Source organism: Polyodon spathula, chromosome 11, assembly GCF_017654505.1.
Source record: "Polyodon spathula isolate WHYD16114869_AA chromosome 11, ASM1765450v1, whole genome shotgun sequence".
Classification (NCBI taxonomy): domain Eukaryota; kingdom Metazoa; phylum Chordata; class Actinopteri; order Acipenseriformes; family Polyodontidae; genus Polyodon; species Polyodon spathula.
The window spans coordinates 28,577,876-28,597,312 of NC_054544.1; the positions used below are offsets into that span (position 1 = coordinate 28,577,876).

The 19,437-nt window shown below is 40.9% G+C and overlaps 1 pseudogene; it reads right to left on the reverse strand.

The window, feature by feature from the left end:
- Positions 1–1,924: 1,924 nt before the first annotated feature.
- On the reverse strand, positions 1,925–17,991 carry LOC121323442 (annotated as a pseudogene).
- Between the last annotated feature and the right edge of the window lie 1,446 nt (positions 17,992–19,437).

The window sequence follows — 19,437 nt, forward strand, 5'->3', positions numbered from 1 at the left end:
GCTTCCCTCAATACAGTGCCATCACCACTACTGAACATGCACTGCTGACTGAACCTGGGGGCTTAGAGCTTCCCTCAATACAGTGCCATCACCACTACTGAACATGCACTGCTGACTGAACCTGGTGATTCCCAGTTTGCTCTTTTTATTTATGTATAGAATGTGAGGGTTTGGAGGAAGATGCATTAAAAACAGTATTGCAGGCAGCAATGCTGGATATTCCCTGGTGTTCAGCATTACAGAAAGTTGACTACCAGGCATTAGATATTGAGAGCAGCCGTTGCTGTGGCACGGTACCTTTGTGCAAGGCAGAGTGCTGGCTTTCATCTGGGAGGCACACTGGAAGCATGTAGTTATTGAAAGTGACTGGTTTGGAAAGCTGCAGCAGTGCAGTATCAAACTTAAAATGTGGCTGCTTGATAAGCAGGATGAAGAATGAGCTGCTCAGCTTGAAGCGTCAGCTCTGTGTCGTCCTTTCTTTTTGTCCTGTATTTCCCTGAAGGAAATAAAATGCAGCAAAATTATGCAAGCACAGTATACTGTAGATGTTATTTTAATTTTAGCTCAGATTAATCCAAATTTTCCTTACCACTGTACTGTACATTCACCACATGTGGTCTATGTCTCTGCCACCAGAGGGTAGTGTTGCATTACTTTTGTTCTCAATGTACAGAAACACAAACCCAAAATGATTTGAAATGACGTGGCACTGACTGTAACAGGGACCATGTTTCCTGAGTGCAAGAGATCGAGAAGACAGTGAGCGGCTGTAACAATCCACTTGCTACCTAAAATATAAATACAAAAAACATCCATTAATAAATAAATAAATACACTCACTTTGACCCACGTACCAGTTTCATGTATATGCTTAAAACATGAATATTTCGCCTTTAGACACTTTAAATGTTAGAATAAGATTGTTTTGTGTGTGTGTGTGTGCCAGGCCATCACTTAGCACTGTAGCATCAACGGGCACTTAGTGAAACATCCATTGCTGCCAATACAAAAGACAGGCGCTCTCCATATACTGCTCACTTACACACCTTCATAGTCTACGAGTCTTGCATTGCCTGAATTGCTAATAACAGAACGGCTATAACGCTAACAAAGGCACTAATTTAAGAGCTGGGAATTGAATTCCAGGTTTGGGGTTTTCTGTGCATGCTCTTCGATCCAGATACTCTTGACTAGATCTCAAAACCTGCTCTCTCCGTATCAACTTTATCCATTCCTGGAGTCAGACACTCCCTGCTTAGGGTCCTCATTCAAAAATAGATAGGGATGTTTAACCATGTTCATGTGGCCTCTTGGTGTGTGTGTGTATGTGTGCACTGGTCAATTGTTTTAACAGCAGAATTTATACCGTTACAATAAAGGCCATTTGCACCACGGGTCAGGACCACTGAAAACAAAATCCAACCGAGTTCCAGTTTCCTTCATTGAGCTTCATGACGACTGTTAGTAATGTTGCAATTGTTTTTAATTTTTTACTTGCTTATTTCTAGAACAACAAGGACATTCTTTTTTTTTTTGTTCTTGCCTGAATTATAACTGCTTTCCAGATGCATTTTTTTCACCTTGGTACCATTATATGTCATAGTTGCAATAGTATACTGAGCAGTTGTTAAAATAAGATCCACCAGTGATATCGTCACAGCACCTACTCTATTCCAAAAATTAACACAAGGTGGCAGAAAGATATATTAGCTGTAGTAGGTATAAAGACTGGCTTAATTCGTCCTCCATTCTTTAGAGTACATATTTTTTAAAGAAAAGAGAATACAATACCTTGTGAACTGCAGGGTGTTGCAAGATAAAAAAGAGAACTTGAAGGCTCGATTTTAACTTAAAGTGTGTTTAATATCAGTGCAGAAATACAAAACAGGGTATATATTGCCATGCACATGCGTATACAGTATAACATTCATAACAGACAAGGTACAAAAATATATGAAGATATGAAAAGTGCACTTCAATAACTAACGTTTTATAAAAACTTATAAAAGTGAGATACATTCTGGACTGTAAGATTGTCGAACACCATACTTCCACGAGAGACCACCAACCTGAGCTGTGGTTCTACAACAATACAAAGGAATGGGCACTGTGGCTATGGAGACTGCAAACTGCACTTGAAGTTTAGCATGGAGAGTCAAACCCAGCTTGAGAATTGCAAGTGGCATGCAGTATGTGAGTGAGAAAACTGAGCATTCCCCTTAGAAAATGTTCCCATTGTAAAAGCTGAATAAAAAAGTGGTCTTTCCGGGTATTTAAAAGTGCAGTACTAATTAATTCTGGGTCGTACTGCACCTGTTTATACAGAGTCCATCCAAGTACTGGTAAGGTCCATTTAGCCAAGTGTAACAAGCACTGCAATGATAGCTAATACTGTGCAGGTAATGCTATGGTGATGTTAATCTTGAAGGGAATCTGTCCAGCTTTGTTTTATTATAGTGCTGAAAAACATTCTGCCAGCAATGTGGGGGTCAACTGTTCAGTCAAATCCTGCGAGTGAGCGTTACTACGCCATAATGAATTTAAATGAGAATCAAATACAAGACAGGCATGGGCTATTGCTGCCCTATACTGAATGGATTACCAGCACAAGAAGTTACGCCTGGTAAAGTGATGCTTACCCTTTGGTTCAAGGCTCCAGTTTATTTTCCAGCCACTCTGTGTATTTGGACACCTTAGTGTAAACTCCATAGACTCGCTGGCTGCCGCACTCTTCAGACGCACCCCAGGAAACCAGCCCCTGGGCCACCCATCTCTTAGAATGGGGGTCCTCCATCACAAAGGCTCCTCCACTGTCTCCCAGACATGTGTCCTTCCCACCTTCGTAGAAGCCTGCGCAGAACATGTTGTCTGTGATGTTGTAGTTCCCGGACCTCGACTCAAAACTTGTTTTGCACTCCGAGTGAAGGACCACCGGGAGCTTGATGTACTGAAGGATGTCGGACACCATGCCCAGGTCTGAACTCACTGCTTTGTCCATGGAGACGTTGGGATTGGAGATGCCCCACCCGGCCACCAAGCCCAGGGTGTGGGGTTCAGGATCATCTGACTCCTGCCCGATCGGCGGCAGGCACACCGGCATCACCCAAGGGTTCATGGAGACGTTCTCCTTCAGCTTGACCAGGGCGATGTCGTTGTTGTAGTTCCAGGGGTCGAAGTCCTCATGCAGGATGATCTTCTCGGCCGTGAGGTTTACAGCGCCCCTCTTGTTGCGCATGTCGTAGAGCCCCAGGTAGACGGTGACGTGCTCCTTGCACACGGGAACGACTGTGCTGTCCCGCCGCTGCGATTGCAGGACGTGGGCCGCGGTCAGCACCTAGGACTCGGAGAGGAGGGCCCTGCTGCCGAACCACTTGTCCTCGGGAACTCGTGACAAGTCCTCCACCATGATGAGGGCCTGCCAGGGGAAGAAACCTGGCTCCGCGTTCCTTCCACCCACTATCCTCTTCAGCAAGGCCGGCAGCGGCTTGACAGGCTGCCCACATGCTGGAAGAATGCAAACAGCAAGTTCAGTGCATCCCGAACACTCCACGTTTACATCTTTTTAAAAACCAATTCTTGACAAGCTTTGTAGATTATGCAATTTAGGGACGTGCAGTTTTATTACAGCCTTTACCAAACAGTCCAGAATGGAGAACCTTCTAGGCTGATTCCTACAGTAAGCACCAAAACAAACAGCTAGTATCATTCCTGCTGGAAACACCATCATCTGTTTAAATGAGTGCATGGACTGGTTTGGTTACACCACTTTGAAACTTTAGTGCACTAGCGACCAAGCAAAAGAAAGCATGACCAGTACACTTCAAACTATTACAAAAAAACCACTGTAAAAAATACCCAAAGGGTTTAAAATGTTCTGGTATAATCTACCAGCACTGAGGCAATGATGAGAGCACAGGTCTACCCTGCATTGCACCATTGCTCTAAATACAGAAACACTTTCAAAAGTAGTCGACCCACTGCTTCCCACTTAGAGCAACAAACACCCAGCACATTACCCCTAGTGTGCCAGCTAAGGAGAAAAGGGAGCCACTAAGAAGAGGTCGTCAGTGTCTTCTAAGAGCTGTCCAGAGGAGCTCAGAGCTCATGGACATGTAAGATTAGCAGGACAGTTAAACTGAGACAACGGCATCCCTTAAACCAAGCAGCAATGGAAGCACTTCATTTTAAGTTGATTGTAGCCCATGTGGCTTGAATTTAATAGCACGAAACAGGCATTTGTACTGTCGCAGTCAATTCAAAAGAAATAATAATAAAAAAATGATGCAACAAATACACTCAACTATATTCTTACAGTATATAACTGATGCACATGCCTTAGAAGCGGAAGAGTAGAGGCCATTGAATGCCATTAGAAAACCAGTCTGTAATACTGAATCACCATGGTGGGCTTGCTTCATCAGGAAGCTCAATGCAACTTGCAGAACTTGATGGTATATGAACAGATCACATTATTAAGATTCCAATTCCCCACACCACACTGGACACAGAGACATGGCTGTTTAGTGATCCATAGTGGTTGTCTGAATGGGTGCTGTAGTCCCAGGTGAGTGTTGGCAGCCTAAAAAAGTATAACCTGTGTAATATTTGGTACATGCCACGTTTTTCTTACCTGCCATGCAAGAAGGTAGTTTGGAGCTGAGTTCTTTGTTCACCCAGATCCCTTTCTTGCCACAAATATACGTACCTAGAAAAAAATGTGTATTACTGTAGTGTGCTGCACATAATTGAGACCAGTCTGAACTAAATGTCCTCAATTTTGCAGTTTTGACAATACAGGTAATGCACATGGTGGGTGGTTCCACTATTAAGTGTCTACTTATTTTGACACAGTGTTCCATTAATCAGGCATCATAGGCGGAATTGTTAATGTTGGCTGTCTCTGTATTTCATTCAGGTGTGAAATGTTTGCAGGTGTGCTGTGTGGCCAGCTGATTTTACAGAGCATCCAAATCGGCATAATTGCAGGGCTTGCATGGAGAATGACAGCTTTCCCATCGATTCATAACAGGGTACGTACTGCTGTTAACTGTAGGGTACATGTGAAAGTGTGGCCCCTGGCAGGAATACTGAATGCTGGAGCCAAAGATGGTGAGATTGTCCCTGCTGTCATAGGTGACCGAACCATGCTCCAACTCCACTGGAGCTCCACAGTCAACAACTGCAACAGCACAGGAAATGACATCAGAGACAAAGGCATGACACCAGCTAATCTCCAGACAGACACCGCTCATCAGCACCGAGTTGAGGCTCACGCATTAGCTACAGTTCCAATGCAATGATGTTACTTAATTAATCAGTAAAGATACAGAAGGGTATTTAATGTCATGCAAACATTGTAATGATGAGTATTCTGTTCGTCCTGTACCTGGGACCAGACTCCCTGCATATTTCAATAAACCTAACAACTGATTGAAGAAAAGGACTCTGTGCATTTTCTTGAATCTACTTACTCACCATCCTTTTTTTTAAAGTTACATTAAGGATGTTAAGGATTTGGGTACAGACTTTATTTAAATACAAACTGTGCCTGTTCATAATTTTTCTACACCAATGTGAAGAGTAATATCACATGAAAATGACCAAACAGTGACATCTATCTATCTATCTATCTATCTATCTATCTATCTATCTATCTATCTATCTATCTATCTATCTATCTATCTATCATACAGTGAACACCCAATGGTGATATCTGCAAGATGTGAAAGTGCAAACTGATCAACAATAATGTAGAAAAGGGCAGAGTACAGGCACAGAACAGAGTAACAAAAAGGGAAAGAACATTTTCCTGATGTCATATTGCTGCATGAACAGGTCACTGAGACACACAGGGGTATCACTATGTGGTGCAGTCCTATTCTGAAACTCAGCTAGGTCGAGTATTTCTGCTCATGCTTTCTTCTGTGTCATATTTCTAAGACGTTATGAGACAAGTAGACGCAGTGGGGTTAACTTCAAAACCAAACGAGAAAAACAGGGCAAATGTGTCCATTTCCTAAAACGTTTTGCAGCTGGACTATGTTTCTTCGAGTTGTACAATACTTTTCTCTGTGTTGCTTTCTAGGATGTGCTGTGATCGGCTAGTTTCCCTGTCCCTGCTATGATCAAGCTTTCATTATGTCCCGATGTCTACATCCTCTTTGTAACCCTTAATGCTTGAGGGAAGTGCTTTAATTATAAGTTCTACTTAAACTTACATTTTATTGACCAAATGCATGTTAGTAAAGTTCTGTGTGTAAAAGGAGACTTGACCATGATACATGACCATTTCAACATTCAGCTGGGTAGTGATAAATTAGACCCAAGATGAGCATACAAACTAACCACAGAGACAACATAATCATACCAGTTATCAGTTAACTGCTGTACTCATTCTTTTGAAGAGATTCTGTTTAGAAATGGAATTCTTCCAGTAGACATGGCCAGGACTTTTTTTGTATCTAATCAAGATACAATGATTTCTGATAAACTCTGTAGTTAGCTGCGTATCTTTCCATGTTACTGTTACTCTTACATCTCTTTCCTGTCTCCTGCTTTTACACCTACACCAGTGAGTGGTTCATGAGGGTGCTCGGCACAGATCTTCTAGTCTTTCTTAATTCCTTTAAAGCAGAAAAAAGAGAAAAAAACAGAAAACAGAGAGAAACAGAGTTTATAAGCAGAAGAAAGAATTGCAAATAGTGGTTAGTAGTTAATTTCACAAAGAGGCAGCTATGATGACTCATTCTCAAATCGGATGCCTCCCAAGAAATGATTAATAATGTAGACAGTCATAAATCATACAACCATATTGTGCAATGGCTAGGCTGCAACAGAAGACAGCTCCGACATGAAGGAAATCCTACTGTAACAAACTGGTGGTGTCAATCTTAAATGAATAACCGTTTCAATGTGCCACTGTCAAATGTAAACCTGAAGTTTGCTCTCAACACAGTTTCTTCTGTTCCCGGAATGATGGAAGACAGAAGTTAATTAGACATTATATAGATCCATCCCCTTAATGTCTTCCTTCTAGTCACTGGCACAAACATGTTCTTTTTATTTTTACAATATACATTTTCTACCATTTCCATAGGTACAGGGTTTTGCACTAGTCACCAGGTCAGTTATAAGGGAATGACCAGGACTGTCTGGGAGTCAGGCATAAAGTATGAACCATGTCAACAAATGTGGCATCCTGGAGAAACTGCATCCAAGGAAACACTCTGCACCAATCCATGCACCAAACACACAGTTCAGATATTTCGCACCACTCATTCCTCCTGTATTCATGTGATAAACGGTGCAATGACAGTCTATAATGTAGCGCGTTCGGTTCCTTACTTTCACAGACGGGGACATTGCTGCTCCAAGTGCCCTCTTTTTGACACTCGATCTGACAGTGCTCAGCCTCTATATCATCCTGTGAACAATCAAGACAGCTGCTCAGCTGTCTGCAACCCCCAACACGGGCCCCAGCACTGCGCTCTGTGAACAGGTACTGCCAGGAAGGGTGTCTGCATTCCTGGATTGCCCACCTGTGGATCCTACATCAAAGCTCATTTTAACACATCACACGCTGGACATCACAAATCCTGGATGCATACACAACCTGCACTTCACAGTTTCTGAACTGCCTGTCGCTGAAATCTCTTTGTAAACTCCACAACCTTCATTTAAAGCAGAATGCACAATTCTACATTCCAATTGGGTGGAGAGGAGGTCTCTTTAAAAAGTCTGCTTAACAATTAAATAATACAAATAATAATAAAAAGGATTAACAATTGATGAGCTGTTATAAAGAACTGAATGTAGAATCTAGTGGCCGTCGTTGCTTGCAATATATTTATTTAAATACCACTACTTAAAACATCTTTACGCTTCAAATTGATAGTTCTTGTTTTTAATAGTTTGCCACCCAAACACCCTACGGGAAAAGAAAAACAAGCAACAGTTAGCAAGTTATAAAGGTACAGTATTACCTTCAGCACATTGTATCCGGTGTCACAGGTGATGAGGACCTGGTCTTTGAAGGAATACTGCGCCAGGACTGGCTCAATCTTGCCATTCTCTGGGGGCTGTGGGACAGGACACGGGTTCCCTTTTGGGAAATACAAATATATATATATATATATAGCATTACACTCGCCATTTCAATCAAAGTCCACATGCTGTGGAGCTTTTTAACACTGAAACATCTTTCTGAAGTTGCAGCTGTAACAGGTAGTGGTGCCGAAAGCACCAGCAGGTCGAATACATCAGGATACAGAAGTCCCAGGTCGTGTTCTTTACAGACCTTCATGAGTTCTGGTAAAGACATTGCATTGTCTGATTCCCGAGCGTTAAAATAGGCTCAATGTGGTGTACAAATAAATCAGACTGCATTTCAGGAAGCATTCTTGATTCAGCTTCACAACTGCTTTCCCTTTAGTATAGTAACAGTTTTCAGGTTTTCAGTTTAGCATAAAATAGCATCATTTAAAAAATGTGCATTTTTTTCCAATAATTGTACTACTGCAGCTGGACTCCAACATTAAGTGGACACATCAATCTTTAGGAGATGATTATTGGACGGGCCAGCTTGTAAGTTGTCTGAAGTAAACAACTTCCACCCTCTACTACTTACGCACAGTGGTGTAGGATAACTTCCACCCTCTACTACTTACCCACAGTGGTGTAGGATAACTTCCACCCTCTACTCTTGCCAGAGCTGTTGCTGTGGAACAGGATCTGCACACTGTTACTCCCTGTCTCGATTTGACCGGGAGACCTCTTGCCACACAAAGGCCCGAACTTCCTCCTTCCAGCCTTGATCTGTTACCAGGCAACACAGTAATATACATTTAACAGCTGTGTTTGCTACTGTTAACATCAGACGCGGTAACACTGCTGGGATCTCATATCAGCTAATACGAATTCCATGGATTCTTTGCTTTTTTTAAATCAAAATAAGCTTATCCAAACTTAGCACTGAAATCACAAGACAGAACTGTTCTGGGAAAAGACCTGAAAAAGAAGAAACAAACCTACTCTATCACCTTTGTCTGTTCCACTATACAAGGGTTAATACTCCGTGGCTTTGTTCCTATTTGTTCAATTTCTGAATGAATATATCATGGAATAAATAACACACATTGTACTTTCTCTTGTTTGTTTAACAGGTGATCTGATAGGGTACTGGGTTTATTTCAATCCTGTGAGATATATTTATATTTTCTTAATGTGGTACAAACGACACATTTTCTTTTCCCGCTAACTAAAAACTAAATAATATTCGAATATTGGTTTAAATGTTGAAGGATTTGCCATGTTGATCCCTGCACTATACGCCTCTGTCAGCTGTTGAGCAGACACACAGTTCACTTCACAGCTGTTATGCAAATCATAATGAAACTTCTTCTGCTGCTCACCTTTAGGTAGTCGTAAGGACAGATGACCTCAGGGTGGTCTTCAATGTCGAAGTTGTCATCGAACTCCAGGCTGATCACAAAGCCCTCCTGCAGCTCGATCCTGTACAGACAGTCAGAGCTCTTGGGGTACGGATTGGGGAAGTCAGAGCTGGTAATCACGCCTGTCCTCTCAATGAACAGGTTGTCGCTGCACTCCACTAAATGGATCAAATAACCGCTGTGTAAACACCCGTTCACCCTTCACCTTCAACCTTTTCAGGACACAGGTCTTCCCTAATGTACCAATGGCGAGAGTGCTCAATAAAAACAGATATGGAATTGTTAGCAATAAAAAATGGATATGTCAAAAAAAAGGTCGTTGATATGGGCATTGGTAAAACAACGTGGCACCTATACTAGAACCTTAGGAGAATCATAGAATACAGCTGTGTACCAACTGTATATAGGGTTGAGATCATTTGCAATGTATGAGGTCTAACAGGAACCTGTACATGTAACAGGGCAGAGGCTGGGCACAAACCAGCAGCCCGGCGCACCACAAGCGAGCGTCTTAACCGCAATGCAAAAGAGCCGGGCTCGTCTGCATACGTGGTTTCAGAGTTTTTAACCTCATCTCATCTCACCAACAGGGGACAGAATCCACAACGGCAGTGTATCACACAACACTGCCCGCTACACAGAGTTACACACCAATTCATTAGAAGTCTATCAAACTTGTGCTCATAAGACAAGGTGATTATCATACAGATGTTGTGCCTATTTCCAGACATCTTGTTCTCATTACAAACAGTGGGGTGACTAGCTGCATTTGGTTTTTACTAAATCCAAAACAGGAAAATACTATATGTGTGTGCTTCAAAGGCTAGTCTTCATCTCATATCTGTTCAAAAAGGGTTAACCATCCATGATGTCAATTGTAACAGGTTAAATCAAGACTTTATTAAAAAAAGAAAGAAAAAAACAACAATGTTTGATGTGGGTGTGCTAATAAAGATAATGAAAAACATGAAAGTTTGTCAAAGCTGTATGTGAGTGTGGCTACTGTTAAGACAAATTAATAACGTATAATAAATAGCTATAAAATATCCTGCAATTAAGTGTGCTGATTAAAATACCCTGCAAAGCGGCAGTTTAAAAAAAAAAAATGTAATTCAAAATGTTTTGATTCATTTGGAGCGTCTCGTATTAAAGTTGCAAGTGGCCCACATTGCTTGAAGTAAGTAATGTGTGGTATGTGAAGATCATTTAAAAACCCGCTACTCACATGTGACCGTACCCCATCACTTACCTTGCATGGGGAGGACTGGGAATGGAAAACAAAATACATTTATCACCCCTCCAATTCCGAAGTTTGCTTGATGCCTTTTCCTAATGATTTCAGAATATACACAGGGTTCAGGGCCGTTGATTTGTACAGATTCATGGAAGACTTCCACAGAAAAGCCGACACTGTATATGTTGGTGGCTCCTTCAGAGGCCAATTTAAACTTTGAAATGACGTGAAAGCTATAAAATGAAACTTCTTAAAGGTACTTTATTAACTGTAGAGGATAACAGATGTTTAAAAGGACTGTCCCCCAGTGGTATGTATGGGGGAAAGCCGATCAGAGAATGAGTTCGCAAGGCAGCTGACAGCAGCTAAAGCCTGTCATGTGAAGCACAAACCTCGGCAGGTCCTGTTGTCAGAGTGCAGGATGTATCCGAACCTACAGGAACAGTAGTATCCACCGATGTAATTGTGGCAGTAATGGTCACAGGTCAGCTCTTCATCTTTTCTATCTGTACATTCATCAACGTCTAGGAAAAGAGAAACAATGGCAGTCAAAACAACATGCATTGGCACAAATTCACTGCCATTTAAAACCAGTTTTCTAAAATGTTTAATTGAACTAATTAAATCTGTCAAGTATTCATCTGTAAAAGGCTGAAATTAATCTTCTCCTAGCGGCTGATGAGTAAATAATACTTACGTTGGAATAAGACCAGTACTTGCCTTTCGACTGCAGAGCTTGCTGGTTAGTTGAATGGTGAGGCATTCGTCTTTGAACTGTATGGTTTGCCCTTGTCTCTCCATTCAATCCAATGAGCTGAGATGCCATTTAAGTAAAAGGTGCTATATAAATCAAAGATCTCCACTTTACCTGGTCTGGAATTGCACCACAGGGACCATAACTGGACCACCCTGTGCTAACAGCTGACCTCAAGAGATCATCAGGTTCTCACATCTATATGTTCTGGGTGTTTGTTTTCTAGACAAGGTTCAGCACCTTTCAAAAAGCTGTGTCATGTGCTTCTTTACCCACTGCGGTGTAGTGAGCCTCAAAGCCACTGAAGTGCTCCTTGTTAGAGAAGTCCGACCTGAATGAGACGCTCAGCGAGTTTTCTGGGGACATGATGACCTGCTCCCCCGGGACCTGCTCTGTGTCCGTATTTTCCCAGCCGCAGAAAGTGACCCGCAGCTCTTGTTCTGCTTCAATCTAGAAGGCAAAATGTCCTTCTGTGTTAAAAGTGCAGACGAGATGAGCAACCATGGAGCATTTAACCATTCTGACACCTTGGTTCATTCCTCATGTCGATCAAGCATTATTATAGCATTTTCTAAAAATGCAAAGAAAACAACTTGATGAACTTGACCACACAGGTTACATTACTAATAAATAACATGCTTTAAATACCCCCACCCATTCCTAATCTTCAATCACACTCTATTCTGCCACACGGATCTTTAGCTGAAAGTTACAAGAGGAATAAACTCTGGTGCTTTTGATGTAAAGGTCAGTTTTTGAATCCAGATTTACCCCTCTCATCTGTTACTAATCTTAATTTGTTACAGTACAATACCAGCAACTCCAAACTAATCTTAATCTGTTACTGTATAGTACAGGTAACTCCAAACTAATCTTAATCTGTTACTGTATAGTACAGGTAACTCCAAACTAATCTTAATCTGTTACTGTAAAGTACCGGTAACTCTAAACTAATCTTAATCTGTTACTGTATAGTACAGGTAACTCCAAACTAATCTTAATCTGTTACAGTACAGTACCAGTAACTCCAAACTAATCTTAATCTGTTACAGTACAATACCAGTAACTCCAAACTAATCTTAATCTGTTACAGTACAGTACTGGTAATTCCAAACTAATCTTAATCTGTTACAGTACAATACCGGTAACTCCAAACTAATCTTAATCTGTTACTGTATAGTACTGGTAGCTCCAAACTAACCTTAATGTTGCTTAATAGTGGTCCTTGCATGAGGCAAACCCACTCCCCCACCAACAGATGCACACAATTACAAAGACACCCATTAAATCATAAAACATGAAGCAATAAACACTAAACTGTTGCCATTTATACCTGGTATTAAAAGCAATATGCTGCAGCTTGTCCAACAGGAAGAAGCCCAATAAGATGAATGAACTGGTAATGCCTCTGGTCTTTCAAACCCTGTTTTAAGTGCTGTGTGTTTTCACACAAGTTCTGCAGATGGCTACTGTATCTTGCACCAGAGCTGCATGTTTACTTTGACTGTCAGTACATGTCACTGACCCCCTGGGTAAGTTTCACGCAGTCCGATGCTGATGTGCTAGGGGTGGCCTGCAGCATTTGAAAAGGGATTTTCACCAAGTGCAACAGTTACTGTAACTCTTTATCACCAGCAATTCATTTCACCAAGTGCCAACTGTGTAGAATTGTTCTGGTTTTGTTAGGGGTCCTGTGACAGAAATACAGTGAGTTCTGGTGTTATATCTTCCTCCCGACCTGTGAGGGCGCTAAAGAACGGGAGGAGAAGTATCTGGAAGGGGTGGCCTGACAGTTCGTTTCTGGGACCGGGAAGTGGGTCAGCCTGGAAAGAAGCGAGACTATGTTGTAAGACCGTATTGACCTGAAAGGTAAATGAGAGGCAGCTGCAAGTAATAAGGCAGCGGCAACCGTTTACCTAGATGTCATGAGGGATTACATACAGGGGCCAGGGTAACGCTGATCTTTACCTTCGTTTGGGTAACGTGAGGAGAGAAGGACTGAGAGAGGAGCTCTCAGAGAGTATTTGTGAAGTGTGTTATACGTGTCGTGTGTTATTAGTGTCTGTCTTTGTCGCACTAATAGACAATTAACGCACACCTCCGGAGCTGTCGAAAGGAAAGCACTATCAGGAGCACCACTGCACTGAGCACCTGCACATTTTCGATCACCCAGGACTGGTGACCATGCCGTTGTTTTTGTTCGGGACTGTGCCCTTGTTTTCATCATCCCTGTGCTTTACACATTGTTGTGTATTTCCGGGGATTTATTATTTGACGGTCACCAGACCTGGAAAAAGAGCAATAAAGCACTTATTCACTGAATCACCGTTGACTGTTCATCACTCCTGTACCACATCACCGCTACACCTGTTCCCCTTACCAGCCACTTTGCCACAGGTCCTCAAAGAACTAAAGTTGTTGGGAACCTCTCATATTAACAAAGGACAGGTATCTGTCTGATTTAGTGACTGGGCTGTTAGAGTGTATGTCTGGAAGGGAAGGCACTGGGTGCCACAGAGTGATTGAATGCAAAGTCAGACTGGGCGACTCTGGCATCTATCTAAGTGATGGTTTAGCTCCCATTCTTGTTTAGCATTCACAGATAGTACTTGCACCACCGCCACTAGGGATCTAACTGCACAACATGAGAGTAAAAATAAGCGCTGAATTGTAACCAAAGTGTTTCTGGGTGTGATGATGACTTAAAAGTGTTGTGCATGATTCCACATGTTGCTACACACACTTGCTGCAACAAAAGGCGTAAAGGCTGAGCGTGTCAGTGACTTCTCAATTTAACTCTTCAAAAGCTTTGGGCAGATGATTGCTGCATCAACGCTTCTGGAATGAAGTGTCCTCATTTCTCCGTCCTGGCATCGCAGCTTTTTTAATTTCTCCCCTCACTAGCTTTACACTGGCAGGCGGCCCTAGTTAGTGCTCTTTGTGTTTCACAGCTGTAGTTTTGGATTAATTCATGCTGCCATTCTGCAAGGCTATTTGAATATGCATATCCAGCAGGGAGGATGGTATGCTTTGTATTAATGTGTCCAGTGCTCCGGTATGTGGAATGAATACAATTAACTTCACCATAGCTAGGGCCACATCCATAAACCCTCAGCCTCCTGCAATGTTAATACATTGGTCTGTCAGATGAATAAAGAAATACACTGGGCAACCTTTATCTGCAATATAAAAGTCAGCACAGCAGCTATTGTTTTGCATGTTCTAAAACACATTATAATAAATACATAAGTTACACATTGCTTAACAGAAGAATCATGGAACATACAGGGCAAGAAAGGCCAAGGTTGTTCCTATGATTGTTTTTTTTTTTTCTGTACTGACCTTAGCATACATGTAGCGTAATTGTAATATAACAGTTACGTTGGAGGGATTAAGTTATTCAACGTATCCTAAACAGCTGTGCTAATGACTGCTGAGAATAATCACCTTGGGAACCAGAGCTTCCTGTCCTTTATACCACATAGCCAGGCCACTGAATAAGAAGGATTGTATTCCTCCTGTGTGTACCTGTGTTGCATCATGCTTTCACTGTGCTTCACTGTAAATATTTCACACCACACTATGCTACTGTGTTTGCCATGATCAAGCTAAATTCCCAATGCCTGGCTGTGAACATCTGGCTGGTGGTGACGTCAGGTCAGGAAATGCAGGGCACAGAGGGGTGAGTGAAAATGCATGACACAGAGGGGTGTGTGGAAATGCAGGACACAGAGGGGTGAGTGAAAATGCAGGACACAGAGGGGTGTGTGGAAATGCAGGACACAGAGGGGTGTGTGGAAATGCAGGACACAGAGGGGTGAGTGGAGAGTGAAATGTTGTGCGTACTTAATAATAAATGAACAAATAAACAGGGTGAACATAAAACACTTGAACACAAAACTAAATGGCACGTTGGCCAAACAAACAAACAGACAAACAAACAAACAAACAAACAAACGATGGGCGGACCCAAACAACAACTATCGTGCTGGTCCTCCAGCACGAGTAGCAATTATTATTGTTATTTTAGAATGTCTTTCTCTCCTCTCTCCCATTCTCCACTACGAACACACCAACCCCGAGTGAGTGAAACACTGCATCTTTTGTGCAGCTGTACCGTGACTCGATTGCTAATCATTGAACTGGAATCTCGGTACATCTGCACGTGAACTGACTGTGCTCCCCGTGCTTCTATCCTAATACCCACTTTAATCTGCACGGAGACTGGGAGTGATCACATCCAGCTACACAATGAGAAGAGTTACCACATCCAGACACACAATGAGGAGAGTTACCACATTCCCCCACTTCGCAACCTGCACTAGCTTTGCTTGTGAAAATGGTGACCATGCTGACCTTGGCAGGCAAAGACTTGGCCAATATGTTTCACTGCCTGTTTACTGGCCTGTCCTGTCCTAAAGTAAATGATCGACAGAGAGTATACAAGCCTGGGGTCTCCAGTTCATGCTACCCTGTGTTTCTGATATGTATATATATATATATATATATATATATATATATATATATATATATATATATATATATATATATATATATATATATATATATATATATATAAGCTGGAGGAACACAAAGTGATCAAGCTACCAGCTGAGAAGCTGCTGTAGAGGAATGACAGCCAGCTCCTGTTCAGTTTCACAGCAATGTATAGTGCTGGACCTCTAGCTGTGACCCCTCTAAATTAACCCTGATACAAGCACAGCCTCTGCGCTATCTGGCTAATGAAGATGGATGGTTGTATCAGTGCATAGCTTTGCAATGAAGCCTTGTTAAGTCTGCCATGCCATGACAACTTGCTGCACCTTTTGCAAAAGGAAAATCAAACTGTTAGCACTAATGCCTTGAGACATATCAGTTTGGTTCCAACTGTTTCTGTTGCTTCTTGTGAAACCCAGAATTCTCAGGAAGCGTAATATGTGCTGTACATTGGATTTATTTAATTTATGTCACTGGACATTTCACTTTTTTCTTTACCTTTACATAGTCGTATTCACAGAGGTATGATGGCTCCAGATCAAAATGCATAAAATAAAGTTTGACTTTAAATCCTTCCGGGACTGTAATATTCCAAGAAACCTCAGAGTTCTTGGGATAGGAATCTGGAAAATTGGGAGACTGGATGGAGACATAGATCTCAGTTAATTCAACAGCTCCATATCGGGACGTGAAGATATACAGGGTAAGCAAGGTGAGAAAGCTGAGGGGGAAAAAAGAGTAGCAATGAAACTGCTGTGAGTGGAGTGCAAGATCAGGGTCTTGCATCTCCTGCCAACCCAACTGAACTGAGTGGTGGGGTGAGGTTAAGTCTCATTCCACAAGGCCTCCCAGGGATGAGACTAGGGAATTGGCTCACTGTGATGTCTATATCTCTCAGGATTAAAAATGCTTTTGTATAATTGTGAATCTTATTTCTGATTCCCACAACAATAAAAGCATCAGTACAGTACTCTCATATAGATACATTCAGGTTAAACAACATATACATCTTATGTGTATTTATGCATGGTTACAGTGTGTGCTCATTTTAAAACTTAACAAAGAGTTACAAATCCTGATGTTAACCTTGAATATAGGAAAATAAAATATGACCTGCGAAAAAGAATACAATGATAAAGGAATAATTAATTATATTAAATTGTGAAACTTGTTACTTTTCAGGTAAACTAAAACATTTTGTAGGGCACTTTTTTAAACCTCACATTAAGCAATTAGCACAACCAGTTAGAATCCATTTAATCAAGTAAGGATGTTTTTATTATTATTATTATTATTATTATTATTATTATTATTATTATTATTATTATTATTATTATTATATACAAAACGCAATAATTCCGAACGTTTTTACAATGCGTTCCACAATGAAGAATGCACATAGCCCTGCAAGTAACGCCTCTGGAAACTGCACAAACAAGGATTCTAGATAGTCTACCAGACTTTCATTAAAAGCATAAATAATAATCGAGTTTTTTTGTTGTTTGTTTGTTTGTTTTGTTTTGTTTTCTGCTTATGATTACAGCAAACGCTGTTTTTAAAATGGTATTTATCAATGGGACAGAAAGTAAAAAATACTAACCTCATAGTCTCTGTGCTGTCGTGCTGGCGTCTTTTGTCTCCAAGTGCAATACAGCGTGAGTGTGAGTTCGTTGCTGTACAAGATCTGTGCAGGGACTTACATTCCTAATTCATGTCACACTCCCAGTGTTTACCTAAGAGCACTTTCTAGCAGAACACAAAAAACAGAATTTAAAAAAGCAACCCCTCCTGCTGTGTTCTAGTATTAAACGATAGACATTTTATATGAACTTAAACCTGTTCCAATCACCGCTTGTCTTTTAGTTATGGTTTTAATTATTTATTCGTTGATTTATTTAATTGATTATGTAATTATGTGTTTGTTTGTTTATTTATTTGTTTCTTTTGCAATTTCACATGCATTTTCCGTGCATTTACCGTAATTTACCATTTTTTGCCATGTTTACATTCATACGATTTACTGTATCTCGCCACAGTGCTTACCTGTGATTTACCATGCTTTCACTAAGGGAGACGTTTATAAGGGACGCAAATACAATGTGATTTATGTATCTATTTACACACACACACACGATACAGTATACGGAAATTTTTATACAGTATATATACAGTATACGGATTTTTTTTATACAGTATATATACAGTATACGGAAATTTTTTGAGCATCAGTTTGGTAAAACTAGTCTGGCGCTTACTGACGTCACGACTCGACTCCTGTCAACAATAATAAATGGCACTGAGTTATCGCCGAGGTATTGTGTGCGCTGCAGCTTCCAGAAATGAAATAGTTTGAGCAGAGTAGCATAGACGAGAAAATGGGGCAGTGAGACACTCACACACTGGCAATTTTGGAAAGCCGGTGCACAGGACGTTCCAATAGCTACGGCAAGTCCACGAGAGTCCTGAGCTGCAAAATCAATCAGCACTGTGCCAAGTGAGTGTGTTTGGTGGTCTTTAATAAATGCATTTGTTTCTGACAGGTGTCACTATGAGTTTATGCTGGCACTACATCTGATTTTGCTGCTTCCCAGTTACACAAATAAAACTAATTAATTGCCAACATATTACTGAATATGCCAGAGTCGATTTGCTGTTTGCTTTAATTTCAGACTTTTAATTGACTGTATTTTTTCTTTTCTTTTACATCACAGGCAGGATCCTGTCAAAAACAAAACAGGTTAGCTTTTACATTAAGGTCTTTTTAGAGTTTTTTTTTTTCCCCAGGAATATTGACAGTGGGCAGCAAAGAGTATCATTTCCTCATGGTAATGTAAATTTGACAGAAAAATATACAGATGTTGAAGAATAAAGCCTCTAGATGTTTACTGTATCATCCTCACAGCAGTGCTAATGCAGCTGTTCTTTGTGTTTATCTTTTTCATTAAAGATGGATATTCCCATCTGATTCACAGCTTGATTCTGAAAAGGTTTATTAACAGGAATTAGAATGTATCACACTTTAACGTACCAAAGCAGCGAAAGCATTCACATCAGCTGATCAGCATGTTCGCATTAACGGAACAAAGATGGATAGCAACTAGATTAACTTGATTTCTCAAAGCATGCGTATTGGAAACCGTATGTTAACCCTTTGGAAAAGCACAGTGTCCCCTTTAAACAATACGGTGCCAAAAACACATTTTTGTGTATACTGGATTGAAAATGAAGCTCCCAGTACAGTGTCCCACAACCATGTTCGAAACTGGAATGCATCCTTACTATATTATTTAGCATTCAGGTTAATATAAACGTAAAGCAAGCCTGGCTGACCACTGTTCAGTTTTGTATATATATATAATATATATATATATATATATATATATAATTTTGCTTGTTATTATTTTGCTGCAGGGAAAAGCAAACTATGCCACAATCTGAGCCAAAAAAAAAAAAAGTTATCATATAAAGCTAGTACTTCCCGCAGCAGGAGGTCATGATGCACA